This window comes from Anabrus simplex, chromosome X (assembly GCF_040414725.1).
Source record: "Anabrus simplex isolate iqAnaSimp1 chromosome X, ASM4041472v1, whole genome shotgun sequence".
Taxonomy (NCBI): domain Eukaryota; kingdom Metazoa; phylum Arthropoda; class Insecta; order Orthoptera; family Tettigoniidae; genus Anabrus; species Anabrus simplex.
The window spans coordinates 90,569,750-90,587,133 of NC_090279.1; positions in this window are offsets into that span (position 1 = coordinate 90,569,750).

Sequence of the window (17,384 nt, forward strand, 5' to 3'; positions counted from 1 at the left end):
ATTGACAGTTGCAAGAGCAGTAACCCAGGAGGGTTATACGACGTCAAATTACTGCCTATTAACCATGAAACGTTTACGCTTTCGTGATAACTCCCACATGACGCGTCCCAGGAGGCAGTTAGTGCGGTCCTACCCGGTTTGCCGGCCGACTCGAGCGAAATAAAATATATCTCGTAGACCAAACACACAAACCTCTGTGGGTGGGGGACGAGTCCAAGGGATGCTGAATATGGAACCTAATTACCCGTCTTCAGATCCTTCATCCTTGTGATTAGTACCACAAACTGAGGAATACCGTGGGTCTGTTGGAGGATCACTGTAGGTTTGCATTACGCGTGTATAGTATCCACCACTATGACGGAGGCAAACTCTTTGCCCAGATTCGGTTGGAAAATCCCAGGGCGATAAAAGGAGGCTAACCTCGCTCGGGTGTCTCAGCATCTGGTAGTGGATATCGCGGGTCTGATTTCCGAGGAACACCAGGGGATAGTATAAGTTCCTGAGATTAGTACCGGTATGTGAGGAACACAACAGGATAGTACGGGTCTCTGAGATTTGTACAACTTCGTGACGAACACCATGGATTTGCATTCGGAGGAACACCACGGGTCTGGGGTTTACCTGTCGTTAGTACCCACTATGTGAGGAACAACAAGGGTCTGTGGTCTACCTTTGATTAGTACCCACACTGTGAGGAACACCATGGGTATGGAGTTTACCTGTCACTAGTAACCACTATGTGATGAACACTACGGGATAGTACGGGTCCCGGAGATTTATACAAATATGTGAGAACACCATGGGTTTGCGTTCCCAGGAAAGCCATGGGTCTGGGTTTACCTGTCATTGGTACCACTATGTGATAAACACCACGGGATAGTACGGGTCCCTGAGATTAGTACCACTATGTAAGGAACACCAGGGGTTTGCGTTCCGAGAAACACCACGGGTCTGGTTCTTACCTGTGATTAGTACCCACTATGTGAGGAACACCACGGCATAGTACGGATCCCTGAGATTTGTACAAATAGGTGACGAACACCATGGGTTTGCGTTCCGAGGAACACCACGGGTCTGGTTCTTACCTGTGATTAGTACCCACTATGTGGGCTACACCACGGGCTAGTACGGGTCCGTGTGATTAGTGACCTCTATGTTAGGAACACCAAGGTTTTGCGTTGCCTACGAGTGGCGCCCTTATATGAGGAACACCATAGGTCTGCGTTACCTGTGCATAGTACATTACCTGTGAGTAGTACCGCAATGTGAGGAACACCGTGAGTCTACGTTACTTGTGATTAGTACCGCTACGTGATAAATATCATGTTTCTGCTTTACTAACGATGTGTACCTTTATGAGGGGCCGTTGACCTGGATTTTGGACCCCTTTGGACAAAAAGCATCATCGATTCAGGGATGTGCTTTGGAAGCAGTCCCTCGGTCAGTACACACAATTGTTTTAGATAGCTTCTGGGAAGGTGGGTCATTGCGTATCGGCTCCACTGATTGTTTTATGTTCCTAATCATTGTTCACCGTCGTGATTTTAAATTCTAGTCGTAGGATTGATTTGGAATATTTAGTAAATGTTAATACTGTGATATGGATCTGCTGACAATTTTAAATTCATTTTCATTCTTTCATTATGCATAGTCAAGTTTTGAATTCCTGGATGACATGAAGTCTTTAAACAGAATTGGGAGATCAAAGGACAAAGTAAAGAAGAATATCCACCTGATACTATTGCCAGTGTCTGGCACTAGGCAGCACCACTGTAGTATGTATCATCATTCTTGTAATTTTTGCTGTATTATAGGACTGGCTCTAATAAATAAGTGGCCTACTTAAGTTAATCTTATAGTCTGTTTCGAAACATTCGAAGCGGCACGGCGAATTTCTTCGAAGAACTGTGTCGACACTCAGCGCACTTCCGTCTCGGAATGCGAGAGAACAGTGTTTCGTGATTTCGTGGTGGAACATAACCACGCTTCGTAGCTAAATCCAATTCACTGAATAAAACGATAAAATATAAAGTTCATGAAATATTTACCTAGCAAATGTACAATGAACAGTACCTAGTAATCTTCGTAAGTGAACTAACTAGAATAATTATAAAATATGTACAGTCACAACACTTCGTCGCCATCCTGATAAGGAGAGAGGAAGAGGGTCAGTTTTGAGATCGCACCAACTGCGCGCAACGTATGTTATATAATCGTATATTCTTTTTACAAGTTTCTGAGGCTGGTGGTGTTTCTTGTCGATAATTTAAAATCAGTCAAGTGTAGCCATGGCATGGATCTCTTTATTCTATCGCTTTTCCCACACCAGTGGGATCGTGAGTGCGAGATGTGTCTCACATGTGGATTTGACTCTGTTTTACGATCTGATGCTCATCACAGCGCCAAACCCAAGTGATGGGATGTAATCATTATTGTGTGTTGGTAGTAGTACGGCTATGTACTGTATGTACTAAAACAAACAACCGTCAGCATATTTTGTGCTGAGTCAGCACCTGAGGTCATTGACCCCTTGAAAGGTCATTCTCCCATAGCATACATACATACTGTCCCCGCCGGATTTTGCCTAAAATAGCAAGTCTATTCTCACAGACGCCATGTTAGACAGGACTAACCTCGCTTTAACAGTCAGATGCCCTTCCCTTCGCCATCTTGCCAATGCCCTTCCCGACGCCATCTTGGAGGGGCCTAAATTCACAAGGCCTAGTTTTACAGCCTGATGCCCATCCCATCGCCATATTGCCATATGCAATTCCCAATGCCATCTTGGAGGGACCTAACCTCACAGGACCTAGTGTTACGGTCAGATGTCCATCCCGCCACCATTTGGGATGGAGTCTAACTACACAGTGGCTATTTTGGACCTAGGTTTCTCCGGTTAGATACACTTACCTCATCACAGACGCCGTTTTGGAGGGGCCTATCAACACAGTCGCAATCTTGGGCGCAGTTTTACTGTTAGATGTCCTTCCCTTATCTCAGGCGCCATTTTGGATGCGCATAACTACACAGTCTTCATCTTGAGCCCAGTTTTACGGTCAGATAACCTTCTCTCCTCATAGGCGCCATTCTGGAGGGGCCTAACTACGCAGTTGCCAACTTGGAACCCAGCTGCTGGGAGGTCAGCTCAAGGCTTTACGTCTCCATTCGACAGTAACGAACAAGTCCAAACATGCATAACCATAGCGACATGATCTTAATGCGGACTGGCACAGGCCTTTAGAGCTGTGACATCACAGTATGACAAATGTCAAGGATTTACGTCTCCACCCGATGGACTACTTTGCTGTGCACCTACGCTCTCGAGAGGTCAGCTTATGGCTTTGCGTCTCCATCCGAGAGATAGATGCCCTTCTCCTCCTCATCCTCTTGCGCAGTATTACGTCCGACGGGACAGAGCATGTGTAATACTAAAGTCATTCTGTTTCTTAACATGTAGTGATCACGTCGACATGATTATGCATGATTTGACTTGTTCGTTGAAAAGGTTACTCTCTAGTAATCTCAAGCCTTTGCGATAGGTGTACGGAGGCAAAGGGAATGTAATAAGTAGAACTATTTAAATTAACAAAATTGTTATTTTGTAATTATTTACAAAATTAAACAAGCTACTACCGGTTTTATCGCATTTCTACATGTGATGTCGCCGTCTACAACGGTAGGTGCAATGAGTTCGTTGTTGTAACTCATGTGCGTCTTATTTTTAAAGAGCAATTACACAATAATACCCCTACGGCGTACTTCTTCGTCTGTTTCTTGAATCTCTCGTCCATACACTGTGTAACAAGCACCTTGATAACCTTTTAGGAGTTGTAATCGTTCAACGAGTAAGTTAAGGTCTTTACAGTATCTTACATCTGCATAGGGGAACAGAGTTTTGCTGTTAAAGAATACCTGCAGTCAGTTGATGCATAGAGAACGGAAGAACTTGTTTTGATGTAGTATGTGGTTCTGCAATGTCATCTGTTGATAAAAACTTAACACGGTTTGATCGTGAGGAAGCGGTAAAATCTTCTTCCTTTTCTTTATCTTCTGTTACCATATCTTGCTTCTCTTCTTGAGATATTTGCACAGCGACAGAACGTGTAGTCGGCCCAGAAAATAAAGTAGAATGAAAAAGTTCTATGGTACAGAAATGTTGAGTTCTTCTTCCTCTTCCTCCTTATGCATCTCCTCTCCTTGCTTCTCTTTATCTGGTGATGTGAGGTTAGTAACAGAACTTGTAGTAGGCTGAGACGATGTCGTATCGTTTGGATCACGCTTCTTTATATTGCGATTTCGCCATTTAGTCAGAGTTTCTAAGCGTTCTACTGGTAGATTACTTAAACAAATGTCTTTAGAATTCACATGTCACGTGAGATTATCACGCCTGTTTTACGTAGCAGTACATTGTTTGCATGGAAATATTCCGAACTTACGCTTTACAGTTTTATGTCGTTGAAAATTGTCTCGTCTTGAAGAAGTCACACTACAAAAATCATACTTAAAATAATAAATGTTTTAATATTATCGTGCACACTTAGGTAGGTACGATGTATAGTTTTACACTGCAACCGACAATAAAAATAACTGTCCATCTCCATTAAGTAGAACTGATTGTCATGTGAATGTAAGTAATAACACATTTCCTTTTGTTATAGAACTACAAAGTCTATGTGGGGAATACTGAACAGCGTTGTGGTGGAAACGGTGACGGGAGGCGCATCTGTCTCTAAAACTAGGTCCTGTGTAGTTAAGCCCCACCAAAGTGGCAACGCGAGGGAAATCTTTCCGTAATATTAGGCCCTGTGTCGTTAGGCCCTTCAAAATACGACGGAAGGGGTATCTGTCCGTAAAACTAGGCTCTGTGTAGGTAGGCCCCTCGAAATCGCGACATGAGGGGCATCCGTTCCTAAAACTAGGCCCTGTGTAGTTAGGCCGCTCCAAAATGGTGACTGGAGGGGCATCTGTCCGTAAAACTAGGTCCAAGATTGCAACTGTGTAATTAGGCCCCTTTAAAATGGTGGCGAGTGGGGCATCTGACCGTAAAACTGGACCAAAGATGGCGTGTGTGTAGTTAGGCTCTTCCAAAATGGCGATGGGAGGGGCATCTGACTATAAAACTAGGTCCTGTTTAGATTGATCCCACCAAAATAGCGACAGGAGGGATATCTGACCGTAAAAAGGCCCAAGGTGGCGATTGTATAGTTAGGCCCATGACCAGGCGAGTTGGCCGTGCGGATAGGGGTGCGCAGCTGTAAGCTTGAATCCGGGAGATGGTGAGTTCGAACGCCACTGTCGGCAGCCCTGAAGATGGTTTTCCATGGTTTCCCATTTTCACACAAGGCATATGTTGGGGCTGTACCTTAATTAAGGCCACGGCCTCTTCCTTCCCACTCCTAGATATTTCCTATCCCTTCGTCGCTATAAGACCTTACTGTGTCGGTGCGACGTAAAACAATTCCTAAATAATGATAATAATAATAATAATGCCATGTGACCTCCGGAGAAGCCCGGAGCGTCTGCCATGCTGGAGACTGCATATGACGTCGACTACTCAGCTATGGATAGTCAAATAAGTAGGGGTAGGTACGTGGTTTTCCGTTTCCCATCCCCCTACATAGCCTCTGTTCTGCATAGCAGGTGTGAACCACGTAGGGTGCGAGGTACTGACATTCTCTCTAGTTGTATTCCGTGCGGTTAGGGGCGTGCGGCTGTGAGCTTGCATCCGAGAGAGATGGTCGGTTCGGAAGAAAACGGATTTTCTGAAGGGCGATCTATAACAAAGTTTATTAATGTTGTCGGGGAAACACTGAAGGTTTTATCGATGGTCTATTACATGTCATCATCATCATCATCATCATCATGGAGTTCTCCATGATCTTTTCCCCCTACCCCCGTCCTGTAAGATTCCGACTATCTATATCGGCATGGTAGCCATGTTCGTTAAGGAGTTAAGTCTATTTGGACTACCACTGTGGTCCAGGCCTCTAGAGATAGCAGGCTGCAGCGTTAAGTTAGGTACAATCCGGCATTTGCATAGAAGGGAAGCGGTAAAGCCTGGAAGTCTACTTCGCGTTTAGCTGATGTGTGAATCGAACGCACCTCTACTCAGAAAAATCCCTGATCTGACCGGAAATCGAACCGGCCACGAACTATCCGATGTAGGCTGTGTAGACTACGAACTAGCCTTAGATGCAGGTAGAAAGAAAATCCCTAACCTGACCGGGAATCGAACCCACCCATAAACTACCCCCTCAAATGCAGGTAAAAATCCCTAACCTAGCTGGGAATCGAACCCGACGCAGCATTTTGCCTGGTGTAAAAATGTTAAATCACGGAAAACTAACATCATGGGAGCTAACGACAGTAGGGTTGGAGGGGTCGAACCTACCATCAACCCGGTTGCAACTGCACATAATAAATGAGACAATACGAATACTGTTTTTATTATTTCGTCTATGTTGTGTAGTGGTTAACGTAATTAGCTAGTATTGTATGTGTAAAATTGAAACACAGCAATGTCCAGTGCATGCAGTATGCTGACACATTGAAATTAAGTACATCCGCTTTCCTCTTGGCAAACAGCAGACACAGTCGAACGCTGGTTGACGACCACGGTGCACTTAGCTGTGTCCTAGCTAATTGCATTCTTCGCTACACAACAGAGATCTTTCCTTCAAAGATTATATTACGTTATCTCAGGTAAGTTTATGTAATTTCTAAGTGTAATCAACGATTATACGGCATTAAACGTGTTCCAAGTTCGTATTATTCATGGATAATCAATTATAATAATAATTTTTCTTGCTTTTCTGAAACAAGATTAATAATATTAATAGCCATAGTCTACAAACAACCATCTCAGCCGTTATTCACAACCGGTCAATGAAGATGGCTTTCCATGGTACCGGTATCTCATTTTCACTTGAGGCAAATGCTTAGGGCTGATTCTACATGTATACAATTTCTTAAATGTAATCAACGATTATACGCCATTAAGCGTGTTCCATGTTCCTGTTATTCATGGTTAATCAATAATAATAATAATAATATTTTTTCTACCTTTCCTAAACAAGAATAATAATATTAATAGCCATAGCCTATCATGCGATCTCATCTTAAGGCACCAATTCACTGTGCTCTTGTTCTTCTGCTTCTTCCACTGGCAGGCAAGAGTCGGGACGATTCTTGAAAAATCCTGCTTTCAAGAAACAATTTGATGTGGTAGTTAGCTTCACAGCTTTACAAGACATTGCAATGAAGTGAATTGCACCCAAAATTGAAACTTTAAATGATGGCAGAACATTTCCAGCATCCATAAGGAATAAAATAAGCTGTACCAGCTTCTCCCTATAGAACAGGGCCATCCAAACAGCGCTCCCCGAGCGCTAGCGCTCTGGCCGCGCTCTAAGACAGTGCTCCGAGCGCTTTGAGGGAAGGTAGTTTCAGTAGTGGTGGCAGGAGCTTAATGGCTGAGCGAGCGATCTGCTCGCCACGCCGAAGAGAACAGCCGATCCATCAGTCGCTAGTCCATAGTCTACTCTACAGTGACTCTATACATATAGAGTGGTCCTTACGTGGTCTACGCACGGGGTTCCTCAGCTATGTAAAATTAAAAATGGTTGAGAGTGCTATTAACCTGATAGCGGCGATCCAGTGCTTGAAACACCAGGAGGCAATCTGTGCAAAAGTCGCCAAGCTTGAAGACGTACTGGGAACAGTTGTGTGAATGGTAAATTTTCTTCGCTCTCATGGACTCACGCACCGTCAATTCAAGAAGTACCAGGCGAGTTGGCCGTGCGGTTAGGTGCGCGCAGCAGTGAGCTCGTAATCGGGAGATACCGAGTTCGAACCCCACTGTCGGCAGCCTTGAAGATGGTTTTTCGTGGCAAATGCTGGGGCCGTACCTTAATACCTTAATTAAGGCCACCGCCGCTTCCTTCCCATTCCTGGGCCTTTCTTGTCCCATCGTCGTGATTAGACCTATCTGTCGGTGTGACGTAAAGCTAATAACAGAAAAAAAAATCAAAGAGTTCTTGGACGACATCGAAGCGGAGTATCCGGATATCCCGTACCATGCAGAAGTAAGATGGCTGAGCAAGGCGAAGGTGCTTCATCGACATTTTTTGCTTGTGGAATGCAATAGATACCTTTTATGGCATGAAAGGGTGTCCCGAAGTTCTTTCGCGTGATCCTAAGTGGGTGGCGGATGTGGCCTCTTTAAGTGAGTTTACTGCCCATCTGAATACTTTGAACACTTCGCTTCACGGCGCAAAGCACAATGCCGAGCTCGATAGCTGCAGTCGCTTAAGTGCGGCCAGTATCCAGTATTCGGGAGATAGTGAGTTCGAACCCCACTGTCGGCAGCCCTGAAGATGGTTTTCCATGGTTTCCCATTTTCAAACAAAGTAAATGCTGGGGCTGTACCTTAATTAAGGCCACGTACGCTTCCTTCCCACTCCTAGCCCTTTCCTCTCCCATCGTCGCCATAAAACCTATCTGTGACTCAACTTGCAAAAAAAAAAAAAAAAAAAGCACAATATCCGCGAGTTGGTGGAAAAAAATTCAAGCGTTCAAAAGAAAATTGATTTTGTGAGAAAACCAGTTGCGTGCAAGGAACACAGGACATTTTCCATTGCTTGAAACAGTGAAATAAGGTGTCGATTTTGATGAGTACTTGCAGGTAATTCGCCAATTACAAGTAGAGTTTGAAAAGAGATTTTCAGAATTATCAGAACTCCGAGCGGTGTTAGATGTATTTGTTCCATCATTTTCTCTTAGTGCAGACAGTGCTCCACAGTTATTTCAATTACAGTTTCTTGAACTGCAGTGCAATGTTCGTCTTAAAGACCGCTTTCTAATGTCACGAAGTTTAACAGAATTTTACAGCGACTTTCCGCAAGAAAAATGCCCCCTTTTGTACAAACATGCATGTAAGGTTCTGTCAATGTTCGGCTCAACGTACATTTGTGAGCCTTTCTTTTCGGTTTTTAAGCTTACCAAAAGTAAACATCGTGCAACGATGAGCGATAGAAACTTGCGCAATTGTTTAAGAATAGCTGTGTCCAGAAATATTGTAGGCCTACTCAATTTGGAAAAGTTGTTTGCTCCGAAAGTAAAAGCTCGTAAAAACGGCTGAGCCAAAGTCACGCAAGGTCTCTATTATCTGTTCATATTGGTAACATTTTGTTGAATTTTCTTCTCAGATATGTTCAAATTTCAGTTTTGAATAAATCACATTACTGTATTCTTTACTTAACACTTTATTTCGTTTCCTGCATATTCCATACATCGGAGTACCTTTTGATTTGTATATGCGGTATATTTGTTATGGTAGAACAACCCTATCAGTATGATGTCAACAAACCCACAAACGCCGTCGGACGCACGACTACGTACGTATCTGGTCAGCGCGGTCCGAACATCGTCCGTCTCAGGTCTCCTCGCTGCCGCAGTGTAGTGGTGGTAGGGGAAGGAGCGCTAGTCTGACTGCCCAGTGCTCCCCGAGCGCGGGCGCGCTCTCGGAGCGCAATGGCTGGATGGCCCTGCTATAGAATGACTTGAAAGGGTGTATAGTAACTACATCCATAGGCTGCAGCTTGCATGTGCAGTTAGCGGGCAGAAATTCTAACTGCACATTCCCCAAATGAACATCAACAGGATGTGCAGGACCGCAGTCGATGAAAAGGATCATTCTATTTTGCACAGCCATTTCTGAATCGAGAGCAGCTAACTGCTGTCGAGAAAGATAAGAGGTCGCCCAAGCTTTATAGGCAGTTGCCAATGATAAAGATAAAGCATGTTGTTAATCCTGTTACAGAGGACCGGAAAGAAGGCATTGCGCTGTGCGCCTCTACCAAGGGCAATACTTTTTGTGATTAGAACATATATAGTCTGTTGTTGTCTTACAGTAAAGATTTGAATAGTCATCATAAATTCCCTATCGTGTTCTAAACAGAAAAAATTACCTTGATTTTACGTTAGAACGAGGGACGCGCGGTATCTCGTTGATAAAATTCAATCTACTCCTCCTCCTCATCATCTGATCTAGTTATACGGATAGATGTCCTCCTCTTTCTCATCGTCTGGCCCAGTTTTACGAATAGATCCCCTTTCCTTCTCGTCCTCCTCCTTATCTAGTTGTATAGTCAGATACCACTTCCCGCCTCTTCCTCCTTATTAGACCCAGTTTTACAGATAGATGCCCCTAGCCTCCTCCTCCTTCTCTTGTTTAGTTTTATGATAAAATATACTTCATGAAAATAATTAGTGATTTTTTGTATAATACTCACACAGCAGAGGCGCGCGTTTTAAATTGCGGCTCTTAACAGAACAAGAACAGTGACTACTCTTCTACAGATTAAATTCCTACAGTGAGAGATAGTGGGTTTAAAACGGATTTACTGTAGGCTAATCTTAGGCCAATCTATAACAGTGTTTATTAATGTTGTTTACGTTTTCCTATCCTCCTACATATTCCTCCGTTCTGCATAGCGGGTGAGAACTACCTAGGGAGCGAGGTTGCATTCCATGCGGTTAGAGGGCGTGCGGCTGTAAGCTTGCATCCGAGAGAGAGTTAGTGTGTTCGAAGAAACGGGCTATCGTGTTCAGTTCTAAGGACCCTAAGTATTTTTATTATAGGTATATTCTGAAGATTATTATTATTATTATTATTATTATTATTATTATTATTATTATTATTATTATTAGTATACCTGCCTCTGGGGATTAGTAGTAGTAGAGTGCCAGCCTCCGGATCCCAAGATAGCGGGTTCAAACTCGGCAGAGGCAGTCGGATTTTTGAAGAAAGGAGAAATTCCATTCGACACACCATGTCGTACGATGTCGGCATGTAAAAAGGTCTCTGATAACACATCTCGTGTTTATCAGACAAAGCCAAAGCCATAGGCACTCCAAAAGAGATTCGGTTTACTCTGCTATCTACTAGCCCTAGAGTAAAGCACGACTTATTTCTTTCGACTTTCCTCAACTAGATGGGATTTATAACGACGGTGGGGCAGGAAAGGTCTAGGAGTGGGAAGTAAGCGGCCAGCACAGCCGAGTTCAGAGCCTCTAGAACCCTGCTTCATTCATGTAATTACGTTTTATAGTGTAGTCAACACAGAAAAGGCATACAAATAATTGTGTAATTTCCTGTTTCTGCCCGCAGTAGAAGACCTGTTCCATTCCTTCACTGCCTGCAGCATTTGCCTATGCACAGCCGAGATGGTTGATTAATAGGCTATAGGTATTAATATTATACTTGTTTTGGAAAAGTAAAATTATTATTATTATTATTATTATTATTATTATTATTATTATTATTATTATTATTATTATTATTATTATTCTCACAACACAGTAAAATAAAAGGCAAGAGTGTTAGCACGACCTGGGATAATAGCAAGCAAAATGAGAAAAAATAAATAACCAGTATACATACCAAATATCCCAAAAGAAGGCCGTCGCAATCTGCAGAAGCTAGGGCACAAGAGGCCAGGTGAATCAATCAAAACTAAAGTTTAATTAACTAATTGGCTGAAATAATAATAACTCAATTAAATTCGAAAGAAAACTTTTTTCATCCAAAATTATTTAAAAGAACTTCCGACCTCCCAAAATACAGTAAATCAATTTCGGAACAATTAATAAATGAAGATCAATTCAAAATTAAATACTTGAAATCAAGGCAAACTCATTTAAAAGAACTTCCACATCCCAATCTGAAATTCAAATTCTGACCAATTAATAAAAGGGAGACCAAATCAAAATTAAAATCTTGAATCAAACATTACAATATGAACGCTGAAAACTTCTCTAATGGACTATCTCGGTTACCCAAATGGTGCATGAAACAGTCATAACCCACAACACACTTTACTTCAGTAATCAGGCAAAAATAATCCAATGACATGAAAATAAATCCACATGTAGCACAAATAATTAAATATCCCACTATGAACAGTAACTTCAATTAAGTTAGTAACTCAACACTCCAGAAAAGTCATCAACACGGACGAACAATCCTTCCCAAAATCAGATGACTGTCAAGACATCAATAATTAGCTGATATGTCAGATTCAACAGAACAACGCCCCTCATACGTTTGCATTTTTTACACGGGTGTGTAACAGATGACAACCACCATAATCAAAACAGCCACACGAAAATATCGAGGAATTTATTAGAAAAGCTTTCATTGAAACCCTTTTTTCACTTGCTCGAAATGGCTTGAAAATATTTAAATAATAAAATGATTATTATGAAAAAAGAGAAAATGAATTAAACCACCATCTAGGTTATACAGAGACTTCGTACATAATAGGTTAGTTAGGAGCTCCTCAACATAAACAAACTTTACTGGCATGAAACCTTAAATAACTGTATCAAAAGGAAAAATTAATATCAGTATTACAATTTAAAATTGAAACCCCAAAAGGTATGAGCATTACACAGATATGATGAAGACCAGTTCTTTTTAAATGTTTAATTTTTTTAAACCCCGAAATGTCCGAAAAATCAGATGTAGAATTTCTCACATATCGTAGCCCTTAAGAGTGTCCATCTCTCTTAACACCATTAAATAGTAGTTTTCGTTGTCTAGGATAACCCAGTACTGAAATGCTTGAAGCTTACTTACGAGGTGGGAGGATAGAAACGATCAAATCATTATAAAAAAACAAACCAAATCTTCGGGCCTTACGCCCAGATGGAGAAACCATCAACCGGGATCAAGTCCCATAACCGTTTTCCCTTCTTGAGTGATAAATTTATCCTTAAAGCACAACAAGGAGCGTAGCTTCCAAAGCGTCTTCTTCAAATTAAGAGACAAGAATCAAAACAACTGCTATCTTAGTTCCATTGTCGAGCCACGGTCCACGGCCTAGAAAGCTTATCTTCTCGCGGCCAGATAGCAGCACCACTTAGCCACCTCGTAACTCTAGTACGAAGTCGACCGATAGATGGCTCACCACCACCAAATCAGAGGAAAGTCCATAGAATCTCGAAGTTTGAACTCACGCTGAGGCTGACAATCAAATGAACGCATGAATGACATGCTAAATACATCGTACCATGGTGAGGAGTAATTCAAAATCCATTAAAATTATTATTATTATTATGATTATTATTATTATTATTATTATTATTAATGTGTTCCAATGTTCAGGGTTTCTAGACCCCTGCTTCATTCATTTAATTACATTTTATTTTGTAGACGAACATGTGATTGTGTAACCCCTAGCATTTGCCTGGAATGAACATGCCATACCACGGAAAGCCGTGAAAGCCTCATAGCACAGCCGATTCGGTTGATTAGTAGGCTATAGGTGTTAACATTACTATTCTTGTTTTAGAAAAGTAAAAGAATTTTTATCCTTATTATAATTATGAATGTGTTCCAAAGTTCAGAGTTTCTGGACCCCTGTTCCGTTCATTTAATTACGTTTTATAGTGTAGTCAACATAGAACAATGCGAATTGAAATAGCCACTCCTAGACATGACATAAACGCTATGTCATTAGCCCTAAAAGATTGTTTTACGTCAGACAAAATAGTGTAGAGCTGCACTTTGAAGCCTCATGTTATCAGCTCCTATATTTACATCAGCCAATTACAAAGACTGTACCTCATTTATGACTTACAGGCAAAATACTCGGCTCAGGTTCAATTCCCAGCTCTGCTATTCATAGCTTACAAACTTCATCTTAAGCCAGTATAAAAATCTATAAAACACAATTTACATTTAAAAGACATTATAACATTCACATTCACTAACACAATTAGCAGAGATAATTCAAGGACAATGTGCATGCAGATAAATGCTGACTCGACTTCCAGTTTCTGCCCGCAGTAGCAGACTTGTTCCATTCCTTTACTGCCTGCAGCCCTGCACTTACGCTTTAGAGATTACGTTTATCATTTTAAAACATGAATACTTTCTCTACATGTAAGTATAAAAATGCGATCATGTGTACACCTATATCTGCACTACATTAGAAGATAGAGTTACTTAATGCGTGGGTGCAATATGTTGTGTTTCATCATTAATAGAAACAAATCTACGTAGTCGAATACGTGTGCTATGTGTGCGTGTGTGTGTGTGTGCGTAATATATCTATGTTTATTATTCGTACCGGTTTGAGGTCTACTCAGCCTACGTAATTACAATTCCTTTCCCTTACACGCAGGTCACGGGGTTCGATCCGCCTGGTGTGAAAATGTAAAACTACGGAAAGTCAAAATTATTAATCAGTTATGAATAACAGTATACAATTCTTCTCTCTTAGTTATATGCAATGTAATTCTGTTTTTTCTACTCCGGAGGCAAACTATGAAGTACACATGCTTTCTGTTCTGTAATGGAGATTTTTCGGTTGCTAGCATTTGACTGGTCTCAAAATGTCAAACCACGGAAAGTCAACGTTATTAATCAGTTATGAATAACAGTATACAATCCTTTTCTCTTAGTCAGAGGCTTGGCACCTCGGCATCAGCCGAAATCCGTAAAAATTGTTAGTAGGTTGAAAAGCCAAAAGCATTATTATTATTATTATTATTATTATTACTATTGTTAAGACGGTAAAATATTGTCGGGTGCTGAAACATACGGTCCTAGCATTTGCTTGGTATTTACTATGGGATAGTTCGTGAGGCTGGGTTAGATTCCTAGCCAGGTTACCGGAAGTACAACTATATATCCATCTTCTATTATCATTAGAAATAGTAGTGATAATTGTTTTTCCGTTTCTTTATTCTTACAATATGACATTCAATTACGTTTTTAAAGTAAGTACAGGGATACGTGTTTACGTTCGAGCTTGCATCTATCCATTATTAATGGTGGTATTGGTTATTATTTTCTCCAAAGTTAAGTGTATGTATATTTTCTTCAATTTAATCTACGATTAAAATGTGTTTTTATGCTGTGTGCCTTTGTTAAAATTCTAGACACTGACGGGAATCGAACCTGGGACTGAAAGTTAATTATTCGAACGTAAACGATGGCGGGGAAACACCAACATTGTCGTGTGGTGATCACAAGAAGGTGTAACAGTGGGCCGGAAGACATTCTGCAGTAAGTAGAATGGTTGGTGGTAAGAAATAAGAGATTTGGCTGAAAACTTTGTAAAGATAATAATGATATTGTTTTTCGTTCCACTAACTACTTTTAACGGTTTTCGGTGCCGAAATTTTGCCCCACATGAGTTATTTTACGTGCCAGTAAATCTACCAATACGAGGCTGACATATTTGAGCACCGGACTGAGTCAAGTTGTGGTCAGAATGCCAGCGCCTCAGCCCGGCAAATTGTAAAGATGTTGACGACTTGCGAACAGAAAGCACATCACGAGGGATGAACGTTTCACAGCAGCGGGTTTCAGTTCCTGTTTGTACAACTGGTGGAACTGTAAATAGACATCAGCAAGTGCTCAGCTCATCAGGCAGCAGTTAAACTACTAAGAACATAAAAAATGAAACTTTGAAAACAGCGTGCAGTAAGGGTTTCGAAAAAAAAAAGAAATAACAGCCAATTCATTTCGAACAGCACATAATGTAGTCAAGAAAAATCAATCCTTCCATGACTTCGAAATTGAAATTGACGTGCAGGAGTTAAATGGCATTAATATGGGCCGCATTCTTCATTCACCGAATGCATGCAAAAATATTGTTTTTCATATCGCAACAGAAATGAGAAATAACGTAGCAAACATGATAGTGCAAGCGAATAGTAAAATTGCTCTCCTTATAGATGAAAGTACCACACACAGTCAGCTGTCATCACTGAGAGTGTACCTGTTGACAACACTTCCAGATATGGATCAGCCAAACAGCATTTTGTTGGGAATTATCGAATTGCGAGATGTAATTTATTTAGTGCATTGACGATCTATTTAGGAGCACAAGGGTTCAATGATGAGTTTCTGAAACAGAATCTTGTTGCAGTCCCAACTGATGGGGCTGCAGTAATAGTGGGAAAGGAGAAGGATGTAATTACTTTAATAAAGCCACAATTTCCCAATGGTTTGTTCTGGCATTGTGCCAATCACAGGCTAGAGCTTTTCGTAGGTGGTGTTGTGAGTCATTATTTCCACTCACACGTAAACCACTTCAAATCTTTACTTGATGAACTGTTGACAGTTTACCACCAGTCACCTTAAAATTCCATGGAATTGTAAGCTCGTTCAGAGGAACTTGAAACTGTACTTCTAAAAACTTGAAAGGTTCTAGATACAAGATGTGTTGCTTCTAACTTTAGAGCGGTCTCAACTGTGTGGAAAACGTTCGAATTTTTCGTGGCACATTTCAAAATTACCAAAGATGATTCCATACAGACAAAACTGAGCAAGTCGTCTATGGAGGACTCCTTAAACGCATAACCCATGTCAAATTTATATTATACCTTGCATTGTTGTGCGATGCTCTTCAGGAGATGGCAGAACTTAGTGTTCACTTGCAAGCTCGTGACATAAAAATTTATTCAGCCCATAAGAAGATATGCCAGCAAATTATGGTGTTTTCGGAAAAAAGACAAAACATGGCCCATAATACATTGAGCTTTGGAAACAGAAGCACTGTTAAAGTTTAAGGACGTTATCTCTAAAAAGGAGCAAGAAATAAAGGGAATCATATTGTTGCTGTGAAGTTCTATGGGTGCTGGGGCAGGCGTATGGAGAACCGCACTTTAACATCTGAAGACGTTCAAATCACTGAACTGGCTAGAGTTTTGGACACCACCACTTAGCTGGAAAATCCTGATGTAACTTTGGAGAAGCAGAAATAAGAAACTTGTGTAAATGTTTTAAACTCTATAAAAGACAAATTACCACTATGCGCAGCATCCCAAATTCGACAGGTGGATATGAAAGGGGCTTCTCACAAATGAACATTCTATGGTAAAATGCCAAATAAATAAATCAAGAGGTAAAAAAACAGCATCCAACGTCAACTATAACAAAGAATACCCCTTGAATTTTTATGTAAAATATAGATTGATTAAATATCCTTAGTTCATTTCTCTTGTTTTTCACCTGCTGAACACATAAAGTAGGAACAGGGTCGTGGTGAAATTGTAGAACTCAGCCTAGGTACGACGTTGGATGCTGTGGTTTTTACCTTTTGATTTATTTATTTGTCATTTTACCATAGAAAGGCTTCTATTATTTCCTCCTATTCAATACATACATCCATATTTGTATATTTCAGCTCCATCCTTAAGCCATCTTCAGTGAAACATATTAAAAAGTTGCATGTATTAATGTTGAATAAGTGACACAAAACAATGCGAAGGAGCAGGTAATATCCGAGCAGAACATGAATAATATATCTAAAACAAGCAAGGTATGGCAAAGTTGGAAACCTCTATCTAAAAACGTTCATATTACA